Source organism: Dreissena polymorpha, chromosome 9 (assembly GCF_020536995.1).
Source record: "Dreissena polymorpha isolate Duluth1 chromosome 9, UMN_Dpol_1.0, whole genome shotgun sequence".
Lineage (NCBI taxonomy): Eukaryota > Metazoa > Mollusca > Bivalvia > Myida > Dreissenidae > Dreissena > Dreissena polymorpha.
In genome coordinates this window covers 84,019,251-84,046,272 of record NC_068363.1, presented here as the reverse complement: position 1 = coordinate 84,046,272, position 27,022 = coordinate 84,019,251, and the positions used below count along the sequence as shown (strand labels likewise).

Genomic DNA, 27,022 nt, shown 5'->3' with positions numbered 1-27,022 from the left:
TAAAATTTGCATCTGAAACATATTAAAGCTGCATATTTTTATGTATATATTGAAAATTTCAGAAGCATATATTTTTTAAACATCATGTGTATACACAATTTTGCGATGTAACCTTAAAAAGGCTATGCGTGTGTGAGGTTCAAGAATCAACCCCAAGGCATAACCATGATAATTTCTTCTCTACAACAAGTTTTTTCATTGATTGTACTAGTTTGTAATACAAATGTGTGACCAGCATTTATATAATTTATTTGTAAATTGAATTATTCATAACACTAGCATCTGATTTTGGTATAGAAATGATTGATACATTGCCTGAAATGTGCGTATATTAAAGCAGTACTATTTTTATTTTTTCATTAATTAGATTTATGGCAACACTGGTTTTATCAATAAGTGTAAATAAAAACAAATTTTGTTTTTATTTTTTATTTTCTGCTGATGCCAGACAAGAAGAGATTAATAAGTACAATATATTTGACCAAACTGCATGGACAGATTACAACATCAAATTTACTCACAATAACAATTTGTTTATACCAGTTTTAAAAATATATTCAAACAAATTAATTTCAACAATAACATACATAAAATGCAAGAAATACGGTTGCAAATTTGACATGGAAATTGAACACAGATTACTAGTATACTTGATCGAAGTTAACATAAAGAGACTGAAGCATAACATCAAACACATTAGGGTAAAATTACATTTAACATTGTTGAACATTAATTATAGAAAAGGTACAAAGATGATATCATCATCAGTCCAATAACATTTAACAATATAGAAAAGGTACAAAGAATATATCTATATCAGTTAGTAATTGTACACAAATACTATACGATAGAAAGTGAGAAAGAAACATGTTTGACAAAGTATTTTTCTCCAGATTTATTTTTAGCCGGAAATCATTTATTGACTTTTGATCTGTAAGACTTATTTTTAGTTCAGATTACATTTCCATATTATGCATAAATAAATTCATATGTCAACATATACATTGTGTATAGCACCCTTGACAAGGTTGTCAAGGACAAAATATATCATTTTCCAGAACTTGTAGGGCCACCCATTTGTCCATGCCCAGACATTTGACCTGGCATTGACCCTTGATTTGGCATCTGGCTGACCATGGATCCCTGGTTTGAAATTTGACCTTGCATTGACCCCTGATTGAGCACCTGGCCTGGCATCGGTCCTTGACCTTGCATCGGGTTACCCATCATTCCTTGTTCGGGCATCTGCGACATCATTTGACCCTGGCAATAAACATACATTTCAAAAACACAAGTTCAAATATAAGTTCATAAATTTAAACTTTAGTTAATGAATTAACAACATCCGTTATTATACTTTAGTGTTTGAACACCACTGTCATGGTTATTTCCTAGTTGTTGGAATCAGCACTCAAAATATGGGTTGATTAATCAGAGACAAATGTGTCTGATTAATTAATTACTCATGGCAAACTATTTGTGTTTAAAGTTTATCATACATCTAAATGATTTAATATAACAAATAACAACCTATCGAATAAAGATAAGGTTTATTCAACAGGTTGCTTTATTCAACACCTGCTCTGGGACTACTTTTGTCTGTCTTTCAACCCTCGTTCACTTGTTCTTTAATTTGGATTTATACATGAATTGAATGTTTACTCTTTAATATACTGTTTATAAATAAAAGCCGTAATTTATAAATCCATTGCAGCGTTTCTTTTAAATTCATTTAGCTAAAGAGAAAAAAATCATGTACCCAGCGGGGTATTGAACTCTTGTTTCCCTTGTTGTAACCAGACACTCTTACGGCGACGCTTAAGAGCTTGCACCATTTACATATGTTAGAATTATAATAATGCATTGCCGCCATTGCAAATAACAGTGTGGAAATATATTGCTCCAACGAAACCGGTGAGACTTTTAGATTTCTTAAAAAGTCAAATGAACTAAAATAACGCAATGTTTTGTTGAACAATTTACGAAGTAAGAAAAGTGTAAATGAATTATTCTTTAACTTTTTGAAGAAAAATCGATGTTAAACTAAAAGGGTATATTTTTTATGAAGAAGTCGTTTCTTTGTCAGTCGATCAAAGAATGTTTATCCACAAAGAATTGCCTGCTTACACCACGTGCTTTAAAATAGAAAAGATTGATGGCAATGAAGAAATGTATATTTTGTAATGTGTGCAAAATTTTCATGGAATTTTTTCTCATCATGGAAGCAAACAAAACCTGACGAAAACAAACATGGTTGTTGCACAAATTTTGTGAGTCGAACAAGAACCAGTTGATGACTTGTTTATGCCATTTAGTAAGTATGTAAAAAGAAATGTTGTATTGAGCAAAGGCCAATCTCTATCTCTACATTAAGTTATGGTTAATGGACCTGAACAATGTATTCTTCACACATTGATAAAAGGGCGCTCGCCCAATCAACCGATCTATTGACTCTTACTGTGGCAAAGAATTTGATTAAATGAGCCTCCTTCCAGGGAAAAGGGGCTTAATGCATGTGAATTATGTGTTGTCCCTGATTGGTCTGTGCAGTCAGCACATGATATCAGGAATAACACTTTATGCTTATATGATATTTTTGTTTAAGGTAAGCCTCTTCTTGGCAAAAATCCAGTTAAGGCAAAAAGTGTCATCTCTCATAAGCCTGTGCGGAGTGCATGCATTAATCCCACTTTTCTAAGAACGACGCTTAAATATCAAGCATATTTCAAGTCTCTTTATCTCAGCTTTCAGCTGACGTATTTCATCAATATATTGCTGAAGTTTATCCTCTTCCATCGGGCAACTGGTATTCTGTAATAGACATAAATACACCAAATGTTGTAAGTTTCAAAATTAATAGTAAACCAGCTTCCTTTCTTAAAAGTAGGCTGTTGGGTAGACAACAAATACATTTGTGTGACTCCAACTGTCCACCATCTAACCACAAGCAAAGATAACACAATTACAATACAGTGACACCTGTCTAACTGACCTTGAAAATTAAAGTTTTATTATCATATCTAGAACATGTTTAAAATTTATAAATAATAATCTTTTATCTTAACAACCTTCGAAAAAAGTGCTTTGACCTGTGTGTGTGTGTGTGTGTGTGTGTGTGTGTGTGTGTGTGTGTGTGTGTGTGTGTGTGTGTGTGTGTGTGTGTGTGTGTGTGTGTGTGTGTGTGTGTGTGTGTGTGTGTGTGTGTGTGTGTGTGTGTGTGTGTGTGTGTGTAACAAAACAAGAATAGATATCAGAATTGTGAACCTGCTCTGGACAAAAACCAATGCCAAAATGAAAATACCATATAAATCTATCACACATTGTTATACACTTTGTAAAAAAAATTACACTGCAACTGAATAAAAGATCTAAAATTTTGATGTAAAAGGGCTAACATAATATATGCATTAAATCTTTAATATGTTTCCTTAGATTTTTTCTTATTGATAAAATTATCATATTATTGTAGTTAGTATACAATGTTATTCCACATAATGGATTCCGTATTAAAACAGCTGTTTGAAAGCAATACATGAAATGGGAATAACATTGAACTGTTCTGGATATTTATGCATGATGATTTACATTTACTACAAATTAATGCTGAATCCATAGTAGGCCTCTTACATGTAAAATGTGTGCACATGCGGAAATCCCGAGCCAAGTTTGACATGACACATGTAAACAAAAGCTTGTAACCGCTGTTTTTCTTTAAAAAAAATACCGATCAGGGCTCAGCCTACACTCAAATTTGAGGGAGAAGTGACTTCTCCCTCAGCTGAAATAAGGGAGAAGTGAAGCAACTTAGAGGAAAAGTAGGTTCTGTTAATCAACTCCTCACTTGTTTTATATATGTCATTACACCATGTCCATCATCATTAATTAGAACAACTCACGCGGGGAAAACATTAATCAATATAAACAAACACACTTTAGTGTTATTGTTGTGTTATTGATGTATTTTACTAATAAATTAATATACTTAACCCTTAACCTGTTATGTTTGTAATAAAGGATAAGCCTCATTACTGCTGAATTAATTTCTATAATAGAGGCTGAAACAGGTGGTCGATATCATAGGACTGCATTTCATTTATTATAAGACAAGAGTGTATAAAACGGATACTTTTTATCCCCACGCTCCGAATTTGAGAGGGGGATTATGTGGTTATCTCCGTCCGTCCGTCCTGGCCACTATCTCCTCCTACACTTTTAGCACTAGAACCTTCAAACTTAAACACATGGTAGCTATGACCATATGTGCGACGGTGCACTATTTGAAATTTTGATCTGACCCCTGGGTCAAAAGTTGCGGCCTGGGGATACGCGTCGGCAGCGCCATTTCTAGTCTTATTTTTCATTGATTGTATATTGTGTACTTTTAAGATTTTGATGGATTTTCCATGTAAAGGTGTATTAATTTATAAAAATTGTAAGAATACCAGTAATCTTCAATATCTTTTTACTTCCTCGAAAATTTTAAGCAATTTAGCATTGAATCAAATTTTGTTGCAAGTATGCTGTAACTTACAGCAGTGATTCCAAATCAGACCTTTAAACAAGTCCCATATTTATGAGCAAGTGCAATCTACTTTACTTCAGCAGAGCTTATGTCTTCCCATTTTCTCTTTCTTGTGTGTTGTTTTAAAGGCCATTTAACTTTGAAGAAGAATATTTAAATAGCACAAAGTAATTATCAAGGCATAATCTATGAACAGTTTCAAGAAGCTCCTGACTGTCCATTTCAATGTTCTGCTTTGCAGGAACTCTAAAAAGGGCAACCTATAGCAAATACTCCACTTTCTCATTAAAAGCAGGGAGAATTCACTTCTACTTTATGTAACTTATGTGCAAAGTTAATATGTCCCAGGCGAAGAAATTGCCCTCATCGGCTTCACAGGTGAGCCCTGCTTATAACAAACAGTCCAAAATGTACAGCATTCAAAGAAATGGTTTTCTGAAACAAAGTGTATGCTAATTAAACAAGAATATAATATAATCAATAATACATTTATTTCCAAATATTGAATATCTGTAGGAATTGGTCATCGACCAGTATGGAAGTAGAATGAGTTTACTTCTTGTCATATTAAATAATCTTGTAACAATAATTATTTTTTTTTAAATCATGTAACAAATGACTGCTATGTTGAGTTTGAATCCCAGACAATCGCTTCCACGGACAATCGCTCCTACGCTTATTTCGACAAGGCGGATGTTCGCTCCTACGTTGTTTTGAAAACCCGGACATTCGCTCCTACATGATTTTGACAACCCGGACAATCGCTCCTACATCATTTTGACAATCAGGACAGTCGCCCCTACATTATTTTAACAACCAGGACAATTGTTCATACGTAATTCCTATCAGGGACATTCTTTCCTAAATATTATTGGAATAAGTGTCGATTTTCGAATGGAATAAAACATGTTTTATGGTTTAATTTCAGAATACATTAGGCTTGAAGCCCATGAGTACATATACAAATAACACACAATGCAGTCAACAGTGGTCAATGACATGCACGCATATACATATATATATCTTGAAATATAAATTTAGAATTAACAATAAAAGGAATTTGCAATTCTAAAGACATGCATATTGAAAATAAACAGCTATGTTTAACATGTTTGCATATTTATAACACTGTTTACCGTTAAATTAAAGGTAGGTATGTAATATGCAGATTGTAGAGTCGTATTACACATATGTACATTTATACACACAGCTGGATGTATACGAGTCAATAATGATTAATCACAACACATCCTGGTGCCCTAGACTAATTCGGTGTCCAAATTTCTGAAGAAACTCGACCATGGTTCCAGCCACATACTGATCGCACAAAAATTTCAGTGTCTGTTGGTTGCACACGCCTCTATACTCATCGTCAATCATGCCCTTTACAAAGCCAATTAGCGTCTAGAGCCTTAAAATGTGTTAAATGTTAATAAATTACATTTATATGGTTCAATTTTTCCTTGTTAAAGTACCATTTGTGAAAGTACCATTAATTTTAATTTAAAAATCCTTTTTTTCATAGTTATAATTGTAATTACATTTTATAATTACGTTTCATAGTTATAATAAGTGGTCAAACAGATACATTGCTATGTCAGTAATTAAATATTGATTTTAATATAAAACATTAACCTTTGTAATTAAATATTAAATGTGACTTTTTTAGCAGAATAACAACACACACAATGCCTGTTTTGATGTAAAGAATGCCCCTCTGACATTCTGGATGAACACTATAAGCAGTTTTACATTTTAAGCATGATCACACTAAAGCCCCGGTAAAAATGCTTTATTATTATAGCTGATACAATTTTCTTATTTTAGAAGCAGATATGAATCTGTTTGAACACACGCTTTATGATTAGCATGTCAAGTTGTACATATATGTCTTCTTGGTAGGTTTGTCGGGTTATTTTTTTCAAATAAGGTACCGTGAAACCATTTATTTTCGACAGGACAATATGTCGTACTTTTTCAAAAAATGACTATTTCATCAGCACTTAAATTTGCCAATTTCTGATTTTGAAACGACATGCGCCAGTCAATATCAGATTTGTTTGTAATACATGTCCGCGATAGATTGCGGTGTCGAGGTCGCGACAAATCGTGGTGGGGAAAAGGGATGGCACTTAGGAGTCCTGTTTGTCACAGGCCAATTAATTAGCCTTTTGTTATCAGGTGATAGTAATGGGCCCTTATTATTGTATGCCATTGACAAGTTCAATGTTATAATTATGGGACCGAATAACCGTTGACGTGTGTTTTACGTTACGCGTTTTACAGCAACGCCACGTGTTAGGTAAATACACGGTGCAATGTGCACCCCTTTGTGTCAAAACCGAATTTATCTTGACTACGAAACAGACTTCATTATGTATGCGTGGATTACATTGGATTTCAATGTTTTAATTTTGTGTAAACATTGGACATTTTTATTTGTTATGAGCTGGTTACAATTCAGGTGGTATACAAAACAATCTTTGAAATAACATAATCTTCATTGGATTCTTTTCCATTTCATTTCTTTAAATGACTAAATGATGACAAAAAGAAAGAAAACTAGCATATGCAAGTTGGATAATTAAGAAAAGATGAATGTTTGTGTAGGAATCGTACCAGGAGTACATAAGCAAACAGCTAAACATATTTGCAGAAACAAAAGAGTCAACTATAGAGTCTGTCCATGTCAGGGATCTTGTGAGAAAGCAAACCAGGGTGCAGAATCAACAGGGTTTTTGGAGGTTTACACACGGGCTGGACAGAGTGTAATCACATCGTTAAGAACTTTATTTTCCCAAATATCTCAAGTTATTGAAATACGTTTGCAAAAATCTATAGTGCATAAAAGACAGGTTTTCTTGCAGTTTGTGCCGATATCTTAATGTATAAGAATAAATCCTTGAATACGTCTGAAATCGGTGACAAAATTTCACGTTGCGTGAAACTCTATCGCGTACAATGAATGCAGTAAAAATTGAAATTTGAACAAAAACACATGTTTATTAAATAAAGTAATTCTGATATATTTCACATTGCCATAAGCAGCATAAAAATCTTTCTTTTATGTACTAGTTAAAATTCTTAAGAAAACTTGATTAAATCAAAGTACTGACAGTACTGGTGTGACGATGCTTTTGAAGAGGATTGATATACAAGCATCTATTTAAGTTTATCTACATCACCACAATTATTTACATCACCACAATTGTGTATGTGGGTACGAACATTTTGGGTAGGAAAAACATGGGTACGAAAATTTTGGGTACAAAAATTATGCCCCCAAAAAATTGGGTACGAAAAAAGATTTGGTTACGAAAAAAAATTGGGTATGAAAAAAAATTGGGTGCGAAAAATGTAGGGTACGAAAAAAAATTGGGGGTACGGGGAAGTAGTACCCGTGGGGAACTTGATCCATTCAGCGAAACTGGGAGGCGGGTTACATTTTTGATCAAATATAACAAGAAATATCTTTAAAAAGATATTCGACGTGTATTTTCTGTACCACTTATCTTAAAAAAACGTTCTGTTACAGTAAAACGTTTGTGGGTTATAACATTACGTCTCAGCATATAAATTCAAAACTTGACATGCTCTTTAATTACACCATGCTCTTTAATTTCACATGTATATCATACAAAATTTTATATTTCGTTGTTTCCTTTCCTAAGTTAATGATGCTATGTGTACGGACGTGATTTCACATGCCCATGTGCATGAACATATTTTTCTCTTTTGATTATTGTTTTTTTCTCTAATTCAATAAGCTTAGGCATGTTTGTTCGTTAAGTACGGCAATAATTTCATGATGATTCCCGAAAGTAGGTATGAGCACATAGTCGTAAGAGCACTTTAATATGTGAGTTCGCCCATGAACACATGGTAAGGTTAACTAAATCTCCGCTATATAACCTAATATGTGTTTAAAACAGCAAACAATATCCAACAAACGAATGAATTATCAAACATAGTATGTGCACTGATGTGGCTCTGTAATTTCTGTTTGAAAAGTTGATTAAATATGCAAAATGAGAAAGCACGCATAAGAGCGAGTTTCACAGATGTCATACGGCTATTATGATGTTTATATACCATAGTCGCTACAACGTTTACAAATGGCAGGTTCGAAATAATTCGTTTTCTTTACACTCATGATCGCGTTGAAAGTTTATTATACACGTTTTAATTCATCACTTACCGTCCAATAAATCCAATAAAGTTAAAAGGTGGAACCCCAAAAAGTAACGGAATCCTGCACCATGCAAACACAATATATTGACAAGTATTTATCAGTTTACTTGCAATAATATCTTATATCTGATATTCAACAATCCATAGAGCCAGTGTTATTGAAATAAGGCGACTGGAGAAAAGCTGTCACCTTTCAACCATTTTTGGAAGCAAATCAAGATTAGAAGTTGTAAATGCTTCGTGTGGAACTATTCATTGAACGTGCCCATAAAATACTTTGTGACATAAGGACAAAGTGAAAACTGACCAATGATAAGTATCATTAATGCCAGAATAACTAGAAACTAAGACAGCAAAATGAGAGAGAGAGAGAGAGCTGCAGGAGTTATTAAATGAAATGTGTTAAAGCTACATGTAAGCTTCCTCGGCAAGGTTTCAGCGGCTACCGTCACCCAGGGCATGTCACACATTGCCTTTTCCTCTTTAATAGGTGCAGGCGAGGAGGCCTGAAATGATACATATACATGATTAGATGAAATGTGGATTCACCAAAATAAAAATACATGGTTGTCTTCAGAAATGACAATTAACATGCTTAGGTTGCAACATTGAGAATGTTTGGTACAACAATTCAAAGAATATTTTCACAATATAAAATTTATAAACACCAAATGTAATTTGCATCGGAAAGAATACATGCACACATCACTTTAATTGTTTTTAAATTGAAAAAATGTTGTAGGCATATTTGTAGAAATCCATAAGACCTACTCAGCTATTCATCAAATTAGCCCATGGCTACACACCGGAAAAAGTGGATAAATAAATGTCCATTGGGTGAAGATGTTTTATTAATAACAGGTAAACAAATAAATAAACAAGATATGTGTCCATAGGGCAAAGATGTTCTCTCAATCCAATTTTGTCTCAAAACTCCAAATATGAAAAAAATCGATCTGGATCTGACAGTCTTGTAGGTAGACTCACACACCAAAAATCAAGTAAATATCTGAATGCATATTGCAAAAGTGTTATTTTAAAGAAAATAGTTAAGTCAAAGGTCCGTATTTGCGTCAAAAATCAATGGACTGGAACAAAACTGGAACTTTATCTGTAGGTCATGCAGGTAGACTCACACACCAAAAATAAGGTCTGTATATAAAAGCGTTTCGGAAAAAAATCCTTCAAAAGTATTATTTTGATTTTTTTTATATGCAATGCCCGTAACTTCGTACAAAATCAATGGGCCAGAACGAAAATCCTACTTTATCTGCAATTTATTAAGGTAGACTTACATACCAAAAATCAGGTAAATATCTCAAAGCATTCTGGAAAAATTACGGAAAAGTATTATTTTAAGGAAAATTCCAAAGTCCAAAAACTGTAAGTTCGTTAAAAATCAACGAATCTCAAACTTGATCTGGAAGTAATGAATATAGACACTGACGCCAAATATCAAGTAAATATCTGCAAGTTTCTGGCAAAAAAAGTCCGGAAAACTGTTCTTGTAAATAAATGCTAAGTCCATACCCTGTAACGTCGCAAAATATCAAAGCACCGCAACTCAACTCGAACTTGATATTGAACTCATGTAGGTAGACTCACATACCAACAATCAGGTATATATCTGGACGCGTTAAGGAACAAACTCAGGAATCAATATGCCGGACGAACTGCCAGTTTAGCTTTTAATATTTCTGACATAAAATTAAAAAAAAAATGAATCAAAATACATTGAGCAAAGGGGAGCTAAGTTAATTCAAAACATTAGCAATATTAAGAACACGGTTTCTCTTGAGCTGAAGCCTATGGTTTACACTATTTCATTAATATGAAGTACAACACTAACTCTAGACCACAGAGGCATTTAAGCCGTCGCATATACACATTTGTGCAATCTCATTGCAATACATTTCCATTAGTGATATCCAATTGCTATAAATTTGTGCAATCTCATTTCTACACATTTGTGCAATCTCATTGCTGTACATTTGTAAAATCTTATTGCTGTACATTTGTGCAATCCCATTGCTATACATTTGTGCAATCTGATTGCTATACATTTGTACAATCTGATTGCTATACATTTGTGCAATCTCATTGCTATACATTTGAGCAATCTCATTGCTATACATTTGTGCAATCTCATTGCTATACATTTGTGCAATCCCATTGCTATACATTTTTTTCAATTTCATTGCTATACATTTGTGCAATCTCATTGCTATACATTTGTACAATCTTATTGCTACAAATATGTGCAATCTCATTGCTATCACTAAAACTTACCACAGTGTTACCAGTTGGATCAAACACAGATTTCAGCTTTGAGGCAATCAGCTTATCTGGGGACGCATCTCGCCACTGAACTCGTGCAATGCAAATGAATCTGACAAAAGTATACCCCACATGAAGCGAACAACACTAATAAGAAATCAAGAAAAATTGCAACCTCCGCGCAGAGATTTGACAGAACCAGCATAGCTGGCTTAAATACATGCCTTCATAACCAACCACGTGATGATAGCCTAGCCACGTGGTAAATACTTTTAGCATTGTTATTTTTGCGTTTTTTAATTTACGTAATTTTTGTTTTTTTGTAATGAACCTAAACTTATACACTATTTTCAAAATGTAAAAGAAAATTATACTACTTTCAATAATATAATACTTAAACCCATAAAATGAAATCATACCAAGTATGAAAGGATTTTCTTGTGATGACAGAGATTGTATATGTGAGAGCGAGGAACGACAACTCTGCGTGGAGATTGGCAAAACTGTTGTGTTTTTGGTAACTTGTTTGTGTTCATGGAAATTTCTTTGTACGATGAATTTACGTAGAGACAATTAAGTAAGATAAGAACCCAGCTACAAATTATTATATGTTTCATACCAGTACAGAAGAAGAAGACACTGAGATCATGTAGACAGTCACCACTTGGGCTTTACCGAAAATATCGATATTGTTTCACAATGTTTTTGACTATCTATAGATGTATAGGTGTTATATATGCCTTACCAGCTGGTCCTGGTTGTCAATCTTCCCATCAGGGGCAAACATGGTTTGCACCATGAACTTGTGCTCGTACTTCTATGTCGGGTCATAGTCAAACGGCTGCAACATTACTGAAACAGCGATCTTGTAAACAATTTATATTATGTGATTCCCTGGATTATCTAGGCTAATAAAGTACCACAGCCACCAGTATGCATCCTATTAACTGTTATGATTTCCTTAAAACAATCTAATGAAAATAGAAGTTTCAAAGAAGGTTTTGTTATATTCCCTGGATAAAGTTTCTTTTTCCATAACAGTTAACACACCATAAGACTAGAATAATCATTGACTGGTGATAATGTCAGCTACAACAATTAACTACCGTAGCTGCCTGACTGGCACGTACCTGTATCCCTAAAATTGACTTAGGCTAGATCACAAATGAGAAAAGTACAAAGATTGTTCAGCTCATAACTCCTTCTTCCTCTACCTTGCTTCCAGTTTGAACTTTAAATCATTGTGTTTTTTTTGTAATTTGTTTGTTAAAATCAAAACATTGTATCCTGCTCACTCACTAGATTTACAATTATGCATTCACAGCAAAAAGTTTGTGCCAAATACGCGGGGCTCTGAGATTAAAGTGATATTATGGGCATCTAGCAGTATATGCTATGTTTATAGGTGTCTATCGCAACCGTTGTTTATTTTTGGTGTTTTCACTTCATATACACTTATTTATTCAGCATCAACATACTAAAACAATATCTCGGAAAGAGAAAAATAATGCATTTGAATATCAACCGTACTTTCGTTTTGACAACTGACTACATAATTGATTCGATGTACGATGTGAATCTAAATTTAGTTTTAGTGCAGATTCGTTCATACGAACCATGGACATTCACTCCGATCCTAATAAAAAGACAGTTCCGCTGGGCTTAGAGGACCGGGTGAGTCATGTAAACTATCGAATATGATATATATTTTTATAATTGTGTCAGTTACCACATTTTAACTAACTCTTTTCTTTTCAGCTCAATTCAACAGTGAAAAATGCCCATAATATCACTTAAAAAAATTACTGCACACAGTTTAGTTTTTTCCATTTTACAAAATGGAAGATGAACCTTGTCATCAAATGCAAAAAAACACATATATACAAATTTTGTCAGAACCATATTATTTTAACCTTAGGGTAAAGCAACTTGAAATCAGATTAATTCAATTCAGACTGAAATGAAGTCCAATCAGGAAATGATTTGTAGTATTGCACTATTGCTCTGTCTTATTCTACATACCAGCGACAGTGATAGGCTGCCTTGGCTCGATGATGCCACTGTTTGGACCGACACAGTACCGTTTTGGAACAGTGGTCTTCACTCTGAAACATACCCTTTTGTCAGAAGGGTTCTTCAAATGTAGATCTGCTGTGACCACTTGAGTGAATGGCCCTAAATGAAAAATCATTAGGACCGACATGTTATAATGTTATTTTTTACTTTATTCATATCATAAATCACACATTTTGGCAATTTTTTTTAATCATTTTTATATAAGACAAGTTTTTATTGTTTTTTTTTATGAAACCTGGTCCGATAAATGGACATATTCCCAAGGTTTACTTTCGATTGTCCCAAATTTTAATTTTTAGGATGAAAAATCGATATTGGAAATAGAGTTAAGTTGAATGCCTGGGGCTCAAAAAGGGGTTAACTGCGGAGTTTGTTCGTGTTTTTATTAACATTACATACACATAAAAGTGCTTCTCGATCAATATTTTATTTTAATTCTCTCCCATTGGATTGTTGTTATGCAGCAAGTTTAATATTCAACTGCAATGGCAGACAGGGCCTATGGAAAACTTTTTCTCTTAAGTACTAAGTTTACTATTAAATGTTTATTCAGACTCTATTTCAAGGCCACCGGCTCATATCAAAATGCATATACATAGACTTGAATATAAACAAAGATATACATACATTTATAATTGTTATCTGACAGAGTGAGAACAAGGAAAAAGCAGTTTTATATATAATTATACAATGGTTCGAATGCAAACAAAGTGGTGTACACAGTTGACATACGTCGTTAAGTGTACTATTTATTGATTATAAGTATTACTTATCTTCATTATATTAATACTATCTTGTCGTTATATTATTTATCAGCTTAGAAAGAGCTGAAATTTCATACATTGTAATTTCTTCCAGAGTTTAGTAAATTGTAAAATCTATTAACTTTAAAATGATTGTGTTGTATATTAGGCAGATAGAATGAGCGTATATCTGAGTACTTTTTACAATCAAATAAAACATGATGCTCATCCTCAACAATATTGTGGTTAAAACAGTAAGTACATAAAAACTCAGCTTTTGGTATACCAAAGTGTCTTCCTGTTTCAATTGCAAATTGGATAAAACGACTTACATAATCGGCATAAAGAGATAATCTGTCACATGATGAAATATAGTAACACTTTATTAACATTTTTAATTCACAATCAATATATTTCATACCCATAGAAAGTTTTCATATGATTTTTTTTTAAACCTCAGAAAATGCGAAGTTGCCAATTTTCCATGTTTTATCATGAAGATAGTTTGGTTTGTTACAGCACTCGAGTGTGTATATTACAATCAACTATTATTTATAACCCATGGATGTAGATTAGTGAATATTTGTGATTTTAGACCATAAAGATTACATTAAATTAAATAAAATTACTTTATTTTTTCCCCTTTGCTTTTTGTTTATTAATCTTGTATATACTGTAATGATGTTTACAACTCCTACAAGTTTGTCCAATACTTATGGATTTTGATTTGTGAGGCGACCTATATGTTTACCCCTATTCACCCCTACACGAACAATGTATTGGTTTTTTTGGATGTGGGACAATCAGGACGACACCATTACCAATAACCCACAGACTCTTCCCCGAATGTTAGAGACCTTCCAAAAAGAATATGACAAAAATTCCAAATGAAAAACTTACAAAACTTTAATTTTGTTTGTTTATTTCTCAGAATGTTGTCCGAATCTCAATTATTCTGAAACCATGCAACACATTCCTTGTTTGCCCCCGTGCTTGACTACAACTTATAAGTCAGCTAATGAGAACGACTATGCAAATAGCATTGTCAATAACATGTGACGTCACTGCGCTGCTTTTAAAAGAAACACTTAATTTTGCCATCAACAACCTTGAAGGCTATGAAAGAATAAGAAAATGAACGTGTTGGCTTCCTTTTGTGGTAATGATTTGTAGTTTCTTTTTAAATATGTCTTTAGACAGAGGTTTTAATATTGCGACAAACCAAACCAACTGTAATGTTAAAATAAAAATTATAATAAATCTCAGGTAAAAAGCACTTTTCTTAGTTTTGAACTATATGAAGATTAAAGCTTTTTTTATTTACTTAATCTCCGTTGCATGCTTTTATGACTCTATTTTATTCACATTGAAAAACTATTTAAAGGCAAAGCACAAGAGCATTGTAACAACCTAAAGCAATCAGAAGTGACAGCCAAAGGAGAGACACTGCTAATAGATTACTTTGAGGTGATATATCTAGCCATTAATTTGTCAAAACAAATTATTTTGTGAATTAAGTGTGTGCTTATATTTCACATGACATTCATCATGTCAAAAATGTGCTGTTTGAAAATTTTGATTGAATGTTTTAAATAAATGATGTTTGCACTTTGACAAGTACCATAATCATTATTTACTATATTGAAAAATGTATGTTCTGTTATGAAATGTGATTGTTGTCAATAAATGAAGTATACCGGTAATAGTATAACGTATATATAATTAATTGATAACCACTTTTCGCGCGCCGAAAAACGAAAACTTTTTGGCTCAAACAAATTTGGGCCAGCGCTTACCCTGATACTGATCAGCCAAGTCTACAATTAAGGTGTTTGTAATGAAATAAGCCACTTTAAAAAATATGTCACCACTTTAAAAATGTCTCAGCATTTGTGGCATTGGCAATCTGAAGCGAAACCCCTGTGTGTCTTTTCAAATCTTTTAACTTAAAAATGTTACATGAATATTATTTTTTTAAATTCAAACTCGATGCTCGTATTTGGCCCAATGCCCCATGGAAAAAGGTATATATTTTTCCAGAATGGGACCTAAATATTCCCAATTGAAGGTTACCATTTTTAGCTTACCTGAGCACAACGTGCTCATGGTGAGCTTTTGTGATCGCCTTTTGTCCCTCGTCCGTTGTCCGTTGTCCGTCGTGCGTTGTGCGACGTCAACATTTGCCTTGTTCACTCTCTAGAGGCCACATTTATTGTCCAATCTTCATGCAATTTGGTCAGAAGATTGGTTTCAATGATATCTTGCATGAGTTCGAAAATGGTTACGTTTGCTTGAAAAACATGGCTGCCAAGAGGCGGGGCCTTTTTCCATATATGGCTATATATGGCAATAGCAAAATCTTGTTAACACTCTAGAGGCCACATTTATTGTCCGATCCTCATGAAACTTGGTAACAAAATTAATCCCAATGATATCTTGGACGAGTTCAAAAATGGTGTCGGTTGGTTGAAAAACATGGCCGCCAGGGGACGGGGCATTTTTCCATATATGGCTATAGTAAAACCTTGTTAACACTCTAGAGGCCACATTTATTTTCCGATCTTCATGAAACTTGCTCAGATGATTTGTCCCAATGATATCTTGGATGAGTTCAATAACCTTGGCTTGAAAAAACCTTATATGGCTATATATGGCTATAGTAAAATCTTGTTAACTTTCTAGTTTGCTCAATCTTCGTGAAATTTGGTCAGAACATTTGTTTCATGTGTAGTAAAGTTTGGTTTTATTATGTCGATATTATGTGACATTAACTGTATTATGTAATTTTTCATAACACAGAAATTTTCATAGTTAACATAACTGTTTTAGTCATTAACACTTATGATAAGCCTTTCAACTAAGAGATAACTGAAAGAAAGACAACATGTACATGATTTTGCAGTATTTATGCAGTATTTATCTCCCTTGTTAAACCGGGTTGAGTACTCTATTTTGAGTTCTGCTCTGGAATGTGGGAAAATATTGATCATTGATAAATGCACTGTTCTGAGGGAAAATTGACTACTCTGCCATTGATCTCTTCTGAACTGTATCAAATAAGCTGTTTTGGCTGATTTAAACACCTCTTGATGCTTTCTTGAAAAGTTAATAGCTCTTAAAAAAGGTTGGAATTTTGAAATAATTAAACTCTGAATTATTTTTAACACCAGCATCAAGACATTTTGGCATTATTTTCTAAATTATTTCATTATTTAGATTATTTTAATATGGCATTTTCTTAATTAGAAAGATTATTCTATTTCAATAACTTTAGTAATTTTTTCTTATTTTTACATTTGATTCACTGAAGTTTTCTAATCTCCATAAATAATGTTCTTTAGATTAAATTAGACCTATTTTGTAAAGTAGATTTTTGAAGCACTTTCTAAAAAATGTATTTGCTGTCTGTTGTTCATTTTTGTAACGATACTTAGATTCTTTAGACTTGGTTTGTACCTGTTCTTAATTTTCTGTCATTGTTCTTCATTTTCCAAGTTCTTGGAATAAAAATTAGTTATTTTTGTTAAAGCTGCCTTGGTTTTCACTTATAAATAAATTCTTTGAGTGTATTTAGGCGTCCCTGACTGAACGCCTTTAGTTAATTGAATTACAACCAGTCAGTATAGTCATCCTGACCGGAAATAAGAGATTGTCAAATAAGAATTTCCGCATTACATAAGTGCTCACAAAGTTACATCACTTGTAACCGTCCTGTGACCGGTTCATTTGCGTAAGCGAAGGAGACCGCACTACCACACTAGGATAGGACAGTTGAGTTCGATAATGGTTTGGATCGGTAAAAAAAACATGGCCGCCAGGGGGGGTGGTGGGGTCTTTTTCCTTATATTTATATAGTAAAAAAGCTTGTGAACACTCTAGAAGTCACATGTTTTTCCAAACATCATGAAATTTTGTCAAAACATTAGTTATGTGGATGTCTCGGACGAGTTTGAAAATGGTCATTATCAGTGAAAAAACATGGCCGCCAGGGAGTGGGGCAGTTTTCTTTATATGTATATAGTGACAACATGTGAACAGTCTAGAAGACACATTTTTTTTCTAATCTAAATAAAATTTGGACATATCTTGGAAGATTTAAAAAATGGTTCAGGTCTGTTAAAAAACATGGCCGCCAATGGGCCATTTGTTGTTCATTCTTCATGATACTTGGTTAGAACATTTGTTCCGTTGATATCTTGGGCTGCAAAGAACAGGTCATTTCTGTTTATCTCACGTAAGCGACTTTGGGCCTTTCAGGCCCTCTTGTTTTTATGTTGTTAGATTTCAACACTGAATTCATCTCCCATCCATCTCTACAAGTTGAACATTAGTAAGTATAATCTTGAAAACACTTTATTCTCAATTTTGAAGCATTTGTTAGCAAAACAACACATTTTTTTCGAACTTTGGTTAAAACGCAGTGATTTTTGCTTGTCCAAAGGCACGGCCGTTAATCACGCGCGCCACCTCTTTTTTGAGATGCATTAAAAGATGAGCCAATGCAACTTCCGAGGTGGCCCTCAGGCCCGGATGTTTTGAAATTTCATGGACAATTTTACAAGGTGATTAGGTTTACATGATTTTTTAAACATAATTCGCATTATTTTTATAATCAGGCAATGTAGTGCGATTCAGCGAAGATTAATTCGTCCAAAAATGTACAGACACTTACATTCTCAACTCATTTAAAAACGTTAGAACCTTTAAAAGTTGTGGCATGGTGGAGTTTTAAAAAGCATTTCGACTTTTTCCTGTGTGAAGAGAAAATTTCCACCCAATTAAATCGCTAACGGCATCAAACGATTGCGTACAACATACATTAGATGCTGCATGCACACAAATATTGGCTTCTTGCCGACGTTGTAGATAATTTTGTATTTTTCCAAAAGAGATGGATCCAATGCTTAAGAGGTGGCGCTAATGATAGGAGGTGGCGCCAATGCAAGATGTATCAATTAACAGTCGTATCGCAATGACATTATCACATGACGTAGATTTGGTAGATAATGTTATTGTTATATTAACTTTATTTTTCAACGTACATACGAAGGCCCAAATCTTTACAGAACATAAACACAATCTATAACAAATAAGATGTAGTTTGTTAATATATAAGTGATCAACTCAATTAAGAAGTTCCCACTATCAACTCCATAAAAAATGAAGATAGCTCGGTCTTTTTCCGTTAACATTTTTGTATAATACATGTTAAATGTTGTTATCTTACAAAAACGAACGTTTAAATCCATCAATACATTATTAGAAAACTTCTTTTCTGATTAAAAACGCATGCGACTCAAATGTGCTGAAGTAGTTAACTTACACAAAATAATGTAAGTCTCGTTTTTAATTATAATTCTATTTCCACAGATATAAATGTAATAAGAAATTGTCCTACATTATGTGACTGTACTAGTTCTAAATATATGTATGGTCCAGTTGGACATGTTATTACTGGGGACCTCAATTTCATTCAAAATAAAAACCTTAGAAATTTGCTGCGCAGAGGCCCTAAGTACAGACTGCCTATTCCTGTTGATTTTGATGACTGCATTAAGAATATCGTAACATCCTTACATGATTATTGCACTAAATGGAGCAGGAAGGAAAATGCTGAAATTACTGCACTCAATGATTGGAAAACAAAAATATTTAGTATGGCCATGAATAAAATATGTTTTTATGATACACATCCTTTGCCCCTACCACATTCACCTAAATTTAATAAACAAAATCTCTGTAAATTGCTTGAAGACTTAAAATCTAAATTCGTCTTAGTTCCTGCTGATAAGGCTGCTAATAATGTTATCATAATATGACGAGTGTTTTATGTTCAAACTATTTCACAAGAACTTTCACAAACTACATCATATTGTGAGTACAATAAGCAACCTAATTAAATTATTACCGACCATATTGCCCAATGCATAAAGTTAAATGTAATAGTCAATATTACTGACAAGAAATTGCCATCACTTTACTGGATACCTAAATTACATAAGACGCCATATAAAAGTCGTTTTATCGCTAATTCAGTGTCTTGTACCACCAAACAATTATCAGTGTATCTTACATCTGCATTGAGTGCTATTAGATATCATATAGCTAAATTTTGTAATAAAGTTTATGAAAATAGTAATATTAACCTATTTTGGTCAATAAAAAACACCTTAGAAGTTATTGATAAAATTGAAAATAAAAAATATAAGGTGTCACAGGTAAGTACTTATGATTTTTCGACACTATATACAACGCTTCCTCACGCTTTAATAAAATCCAAACTTGTTTCTTTGATTGAAAAAACTTTTGCTAGAGAGAAATGTTTGTATCTAGCTTTAAACACTAAAACATCTTTTTTTACTAATCAGATATTAGATAATTACATCATTTGGACTGGTCTTGACTTTTGTGCAGCACTTACTTTTCTTTTGGATAACTTGTTTGTTGAATTTAATGGTAAAATATTTAAACAAATTATTGGCGTTCCTATGGGTACTAATTGTGCGCCACTTATAGCTGACCTTTTTTTATATTGTTATGAAAGCGAATTTATGTTAGAATTATCTAAAACTAAGCAAGTAGATTTGATTAATTGTTTTAACCTTACTAGTAGGTACATTGATGACATACTTAATTTAAATAATCCATTATTTGAACAATATATTCACAAAATCTACCCAAAAGAACTAGTCTTAAATAGATCGTGTATATCCAATACAGACGCTGCGTATTTAGACTTACATTTAACTATTAATAATAATTTGATCAAAACTAGTTTATACGACAAACGGGACGATTTTAACTTTGAAATTGTAAATTTTCCGTTTCTAGATGGCAACATCCCTAAAGGACCTTCCTATGGTATTTACATTTCGCAGTTGGTACGTTATGCCAGAGCATGTTCGTGTTTTAAAGATTTTAATGATCGTAATCTAATATTAACTAAAAAATTGCTAAAACAAGGCTTTTTGTATCATAACCTAAGAAATAAATTTGCTAGATTTTACTCTAAGTGTGGTGATTTAATTTCAAAATATAATGTTTCTTTAAAATGGCATTTAAATAATGGAATCTCCAATCCATCATTTTACGGAGATGTTTTGAAGCGTGTCCGCAAATTAAAATATGTTAAACCAAATGTTCATATTAAACTTTTCAATTTAATTAACTTGTTTTTATCAAAAGGATACGATGCTTATGTACTTAAAAACACGTGTTTGATGGTTTTCGATTCACTATATCTTTCTTCCCTTAAAATTTGGAATCATTAGTGATATTATAGGCATTTTTCACTGTTGAATAAAATTGTGTCATTGTGTCGTATGAACAAATCTGCATGAATACTACATTATAGGCATTTTTCACTGTTGAATAAAATTGTGTCATTGTGTCGTATGAACAAATCTGCATGTAAACTACATTTGGACTCAAATCGTACATCAAATCATTTCTGTCTTCAGGTGTCAAAACACCTATATACTGTTTGATTCTAATAATGTCGCTTTAATGGAATTACCATTTTTATTCATTTGCTTCTTAATATTAAATCACCTAAACTTGTTTTATTAGTAGCACAGCCCCATTAATATTTTTATTTAGTACTGCCCTTGGAATTTGTTCACGTCATTATGTCATTATGGATTTTTGTGATGTCATACGACCGACTTTCCCAGTTGTAATCTACATGCATAGGTCATTGGGTTTATAACGTTCCATTTTATTTATATTTTCTCTCTGATAGGCGTTTCTTGTTTGATTTAATTATTTTTAACTTGTTTAGCAGTCACATAAACAACCAAGCTATGTAATATGGAATTTTTACACCCATTATTGCTGCTTCTTCCTGTATTTGCGCGATGATTATCTGAGATATTAACTATATGATTCTATATTCTCAAATCTTTTCTATAAAGAAGGAATGTAGTTGACAATTGTTAATAGTTTTATTTGATCGTTCGTCAAAAAGTTGTAATTCTGTTACTCTTGTATCTTCATGCAATTAAGTAATTAAATAGTAATTAAATTGAATGCGTTTTAATTCCCTTTTATTATTGTTTAATTTGAGTTACAATGCTATGACGTTAAATTTTATTTACACTTAAATGTATTATGAATATTGCTGGGCCAAGTGTGAGGTTGAGCGCTCTATAACCAGGTTTAAACCCCCAATGCTTTGCATTGACCGTTCCAAGGCGGTGACCCCAGCTTTATTCATATTTTGTGATTATGTTGGTTTGTATTGTGCTGTTTTGTACTGTTTGGGCAATCGGTCACTTGCCTTAAATAAAGGACCAACTAATTGTTTTTAATGAAAATTCAATACTGCTCCAGCAGCTGGAGTTTCACTTCTTTATATTGTTAACATAATAGAAACCATAACATAAAGTATTGAACTTTAAAATAGCTATAAATGTGCATTGGAGCCACTTCCTAATATGAGCGCCACCTCCTTGGCATTTGCTCCATCTCTTTTGAAAAATGCAAATTTATCTATTAGATCGGAAAATTTATCTACTATATAAATGTTTTTGTGCACGCATTAACTTGTACAGGTTCAGAGCAATCGTTTATGTAATGAGCGATTTTATTGGCAGGGAATTTGCTCGTCACACAGGCAAAAGACATCGATTTGCTTTTACTAATTCTACCATGCCATAACTTATAAAGGTGTTCACGTTTCCAAATGGGTTGTGATTGTATGTTTCTGTACATTTTTAGATGAATTTATAATCGCCGAATCGCACTACATTGGCCGATTTTTTTAAATATTGCGAAATGTGTTGATAACCCTATTAAATCTAATCACGCTGTAAAATTATCCGTTAAATTTCAAAACATCCGGGCCTGAGCGCCACATCGGAAGTTGCATTGGCTCATTTATGAATGCATCTCAAAAAAGAGGTGGCGCGCGTGATTAAAGGCCGCGAAAGGGAACCGGCTCTATTCCGAAAATGGGGGAAAAACACTGCGTTTATTTGCTGGAAGAACATGCTAATAATGTTGAACAGCTGGTTTTTACTTTCATTTCTACCATCAATTTTAATATAATTGTCTGAAGTGTTTTTAAAACACAAACAAAAATTGAATTAAACAATTGCGACTGTGCTACTTTTGCAACAAAAGTTTATGACCCGCACACATCAAAGGATCTTATAATGGACATCGTGATAATACGGACGCTGGATAGTTTCGGATAGCTGGACAAAAACGAGATGAATTTATTGATTAACGCAACACAAACCTTTGAACAGCAACTCGGTATTCGGCTCAATCTTCAATATTTGTTCCAGCTTAGACATCTTTTAAAACTGAACAACGTATTTATCAACGGTAGTCGTACGTCCGCTTTACAAATGGTGGAAATCACTTGGACGTCCGATAATCCGCATGTATATTGTTTTCAAATAAACGGGACGTACAAATCTTACGTAATATCCAACGGTAATTAAACAGTACATGGAAGACGGTGTCGGGCATCAACGTCACACCTTGCCACCGTTAACAGTTACAACAATTGTTCCTTATGAGAAGTTAAATGCATATGGTGAGCAATTAATTACTAATGACGAGTAAGTTATGAAAACAATTTAATTTCAGTACAAGTATATTTCATCATGTTCATTTATAGAACTGAATTACACAATTTTGCTACAGCCACGTGATAATATATTTAAGTCCCTTTGTATGCATTTGCAACATTCGCTATACATGTATGTCATGTAAAACCCGTGTTTTTATAAGAGCGCGAAATTGTTGCTGACAGAGTAAAATTCAACGAGTGGAAAGCGTGCGTGTTAAAATAGATCATGTGTCGTAACTAAATATAGACGTGCAACACAGTACATATAGTATTTTAGAATAAAAAATAAATCGGAAATAATGCAAACAATCAGAAAGTATAGACCCACTGAAACTACAGTCTACTCTCGTTATCTCGAATTCGGCGGGAACAAGAAAAATTATCGAAATAACGAGAGTTCGAGATATCCGATTAGGCGTTTTCAAATAAAACATGAGACGAAAATTTACCTTGTTTTTAACATCTAATTAGCTGCTAAGTGGTCTAACTAAAGCCGTCACCGTGTGGCATAATACTCTCTACTACCCTATATATTACCTGATATATACGCGTTTGTACGAGGCACGATTAAATTTGCTATTTAAATGCTCAAAATGACGTTTTAAGTGTTACAGAATTGCATGAACACATGCGGTTATCTTTTTATGCGGTTAACTGTCGAATAAACATCCGATAATGTTGCTGTTTAAAGTTATGAGGCAATTGACGGCCAATCAAGACCAGGGTTTTCCATCTGAACATGCGTAAATCACGTTCCGGAATACTGAACTGTACATGTACATTTTGTAGTTTGAAATGCAAAGTTCCATCGATTAGAATTTCAAGTTCGCTATGATAATGGCTGTTGGAGTTCAATGATAGAACAACAGTCTGCAAATTTGCGACGGTTTATATACGCAAAAAAATAACTCAATACATTTTGGAATGTTGTTTGTAAAAAACAATAAGTCTTTCGGCCTTTCGGAAGGCTGTGTATTAGTTGCAGTTAAAGTGACAGGCCTTACTCAAGTGTGCTAAATTTTCCAATTTGGCTGGTACCAATCCTTTTCCCAATTCATTTGGTCAAAATAAAAATTGCTGCATTCACAATCTCAAAAGGTATACATGTATATTTTCCTCGAATATCAGCCTAAAATTCGGAATTTTGCAAATCTAAATTTTCAGTTCATATACCATCCAGCTCTATAGTTTTAACCTTAATTAATATAATATTGAAACACTTAACATGTATAGTATTTGTAAGCAAAAAACATCAACACTAATTTCCAAATGTTTAGACGTGGTTTTCCCAATCCAAAGGGTCCCGGCCCGATTCCCAACATGGTGAAAAAACACTGCATACGCTAGCTGTACATAATCAATTGCACTTCGGACCTTTAACAAAAAATCCACGTTGACACATTTTGTTCCTTTATTTAAGACAACTGGAATTCTCAGTTTTCAGTCTTGCACACCTGTGTCTCAGTGAGGATTTTTGCAGCATTTTAAATGAAACGCTCTGTCTCGATTTAATGAAAAGCTTGTACTTTATTGCAAAGTGTATGATTTTCAGAAAGGTAAATGTATGTCTTTTTTAATCAGGTTATTTGGCATTTTTCTTTTAATGTGATTTTTTTTTGCTTTAGACCATTGTGTTGTGCAGGAAAGTTGACAGTGGCATCCATGTATATTATATTTATATATGTACTACTAGTAATAATAGAATAATTTTCTTAAAGGTCCATGTGATAAAGTATAAGGAACGAATTTCTTTTAAAAAACCATCTTAAAGTACTGTCTTGACTTATGGCGAGGTTAAATTTAAACTTGAAACTTTAAACTTGATTTAAAATTTAAATTCTTCAAGTCATAATCAGGACATTTCATTACAATGGCCAATACATTTGACCATGTTGCACTATGACATAAGAACAAAATAGAACTTTATTCCATAATTCACAATAAACACAAACTACTACTATTTTAAAAGACAATTCTGGCCAACATTAACAATACATATGTTTTAGAGTTTTATTACCAAAACGTTTTGTCTTTTTTTCAGATTTAACACACTGAAAATACGATGAAAGTGAAATTCATTTTTGTGGATAATAATTTATAATATTTGTCTACATTAAAATGACTTATTTGTTTACTGACAAACAAAATCATTGTTTTGAAACATAAAACTAGCTCTTCTAAACCTTAGGTAGTATAATAACATTAAGAAATAAGTTATATTTGGTATAACATCTTTTATGTAGAAGACAGGGCCCAGGAGTATGACTCAAATTAAAGTAGATGGTTCATATTAAGGAGCAAGTTTAGCTTAAATAAAAATATAAATAGATGGATATAGGGGCATAATGTTGAGTGACAAAGTCTATCATTAATTAAAAAAACTGGAAAAGGACATATTTCTTCTGACCGATGTGTTTTTTAACATATAACCAATATTTTATAAGCCTTATCAATAAACGAATCAAGCAAATGTTTAAACTACAGACTTTATTAATATGACTTTTAAATGAGATTGAGAATGACTTTTTAAAATTTTGCCTAATGACCATTCGAATGTAATGTGTAATTATAGATTTCCAAATCATAAAATACCAATAAAATGGAAGATTTTAAAAGTTAAATGAGTTTATCATATATTTAACCCAAAATCTGCTTGTTGATGAGTTTCGTTAACTATAATATGTAAATACTGTAATTAAAGAAATAAATAGATTCCTAATTGTTTCTGTCAAACACCTAACATGTTTTTAACTTTAAATTTTTTAACTTATTAATACTGATGTAAAATTTTGCTATATTTCGTGTAAAAGATACTTATCTTTTTCTGACATTTTTATTATAACATTTTTCTTCTCATTCTTCAACAATATTACCTCTGTTTCTGCTTTATTTTGTAATTTCTATGCTTAACCCATGACTTTTTGATCAAAGTTAAAAAATTGTACTAACATAGTCACATGAAATTTCCGCTCTCAAGACAAGATGCATTTTTAGTAAACGTACTTATGATTATTTAAATATCTCTAATTCCAGATGCCTAACACTTTTATTTGTGTTTCAGAAAAAAAATCAGATGATTACGATATCAACAAAGTGTTAGATGATATATGTGGGGATACAGACCAACTGGTAGATTTCTTTTACTTACTACTACTTTACTACACTTGGAGACTTTTCTAACTAGTGCGCATTGCCATTGTTGATTTATATAATAGACAAGTGATCGTACGGTACTTAACCTTTGAATAGTTCTATGCTATAACGGAAAGGTTGAGATGTTAGAAGATATGTGTTTTTGTGTAGAAGATATGTGTTTTAGGTGAAACTTCGTCTCATGATAGTTTACTTTTGCAAAGGTATTCTAAAATACATCCCATATATAGATACGTTTTGGCTGGGGAACGAATTTTCATTCCGTCTTATAGCCAAATTCAATCTCATAGTGCGACGTTGACCTTTTATTGCAGATGACAGAACTAGTATTATTTTTATCATTATGAAAGTTGGTAAAATTAGTATATAATGTTAACCATTTCAGGCAGAACAGTGATTATTATGCACTATATTTGTAACAAAAATGAGAAAAAAGTGAACCATTTCAGGAGAAGTGCAATATAGTCAGGAATGTACCCA

General features: G+C 32.8%; 1 pseudogene; it reads right to left on the bottom strand.

The window, feature by feature from the left end:
- Nucleotides 1-8,021: 8,021 nt before the first annotated feature.
- LOC127846231 (vesicle-associated membrane protein/synaptobrevin-binding protein-like) lies at nucleotides 8,022-23,108 on the bottom strand (annotated as a pseudogene).
- Nucleotides 23,109-27,022: the final 3,914 nt, after the last annotated feature.